This window comes from Daktulosphaira vitifoliae, unplaced genomic scaffold, assembly GCF_025091365.1.
Source record: "Daktulosphaira vitifoliae isolate Bord-2020 unplaced genomic scaffold, ASM2509136v1 Scaffold_2, whole genome shotgun sequence".
In the NCBI taxonomy this organism is placed as follows: Eukaryota; Metazoa; Arthropoda; class Insecta; order Hemiptera; family Phylloxeridae; genus Daktulosphaira; species Daktulosphaira vitifoliae.
The window spans coordinates 15,002,808-15,004,669 of NW_026099573.1; positions in this window are offsets into that span (position 1 = coordinate 15,002,808).

Below are 1,862 nucleotides of genomic sequence, written 5' to 3' on the forward strand. Positions count from 1 at the left end.
TTTAGTTAGAACAAGAACTTATATAAGGCTAAATAATTTAAATAATCAGTTAATTTGTCAAAAATTTAAAAAACAAAAATTAATTAATAAATAAATGTATGCAATAAGTAAAATTAAATTACCAAATAACATTAGGCCAGTTCGCCTTAGGATACTGTCGTAACACAGGAAAGAGAAAATGATATTAGGTAAATGTGTAACTGTGTGTACGAAGATGAATATGAGGAGGTGGTGCCTGCTGTCTAGGTATTCACGTGCGTGTTGTCGTACAGCAGTCACCGTGCTCGGCTGACACTCCGGGTTAGCTGTGGGTGTCGAAAGGCTGTTGTTATAGGAAGGGAGAATAAGAGTAACACCTAGGTATGAGGTGCAGACGAANGTACAGCAGTCACCGTGCTCGGCTGACACTCCGGGTTAGCTGTGGGTGTCGAAAGGCTGTTGTTATAGGAAGGGAGAATAAGAGTAACACCTAGGTATGAGGTGCAGACGAAGTGCAAGACACAAATACCAGGTGTACGCAAAAGGAGCCAAAAGTATGAGGTGCAGATGAAGTGCAAGACACAAATACTTGGGGTATAGGAGAGGACAATGAAGTACGAGGTGCAGACGAAGTGCAAGACACAAGTACTCAGAAATGTCGAGGAAAAGAGTATATAGGTTAGAAGAGGAATAAACAAAGACTTTACTTTAAACAGTAAGCCGGACAGCGACAACCGAGTACTGAGACTGATGAATGACACAAGGCACTGGAGTCGACTGACCACGATGGTCAGGTCTATTGGGTTTTTATAATAATTAGACTTATTGCCGATTTGGCAATAAATATTATTTGTTAATTCATCAGTCTCAGGCAGCGGATGTGCTGTCTGTATTTTATTAAAATAATTCTCACGATTATGAAAACGTAACACCATCACAATACTGTGCTGACAAACCAACCTCTTGGCTTTATAAAAAAAAAAGTAACATTAATGTGAAGCAAATTATATATGATTTAATGCAATGAAAGCACTTCTAAATATTAAGTATATTACATACATAATTGTTCATTATTCCTCTATACGCTACAATTTATTTTTGCACAATATTAAGTATTAACGCATAAATGATAATAATATCACTATATTTATGGAAAATGACCATACAAATATTCGGCCAATGAAATGAGGCGAACCAACTATAGATGGGATGAGGAGTGGTTTGCGTATCACAAAGTTTCTGACATACCTATCTATTTTGTCATGCTTAGAACAACAAATCCACATAAAAGGATTTATTCAGAAGAACCTATTTCTTCTAGACACATGTAGATTCATAACCATAAAAAAAAAAAGGTATCAGTCTTTTATCACAAAAGGACAACATGAAAAATGTGATAGCCTTCCACAGTGTCGCCCTATTCTGCGGCGCGAACAGTTAGTTTTTGTAAAAAAGTTGCTATTTTTAATCCCCTTTGTGAGCAGAATAAGTGTTAAATTTTCAAAAAAAAATGATATCAAACGAAAGGAAATTAATTAAGGTTTCAATATAAAAAAATATTATTTTGATTTGTTAATATTAGAAAAAGTTAAGGGAGTTTTAAGTACAAAAAACATCCTTATAGAAGGTGATTTTTATCGCAAATATTACATTTTTTTTTAAATTTCGACAGCAATTTGCACATAGTAGATAAGGTGTCGGGACAAATTTTTTTTTTTCATTTTAGAGTACATAAAAAAAGCTTTAATTTGAAATATATTTAAAGGACGCAGTATTTCCGGAACATTTTCAAAAGTTAAGTTGAAAAAGTTCTATTTTTTGTACAATGTTTCAAAGTTTGAACCCCCCCTATATAAGGGGAAATTGTCTAATTTTAATAAAAA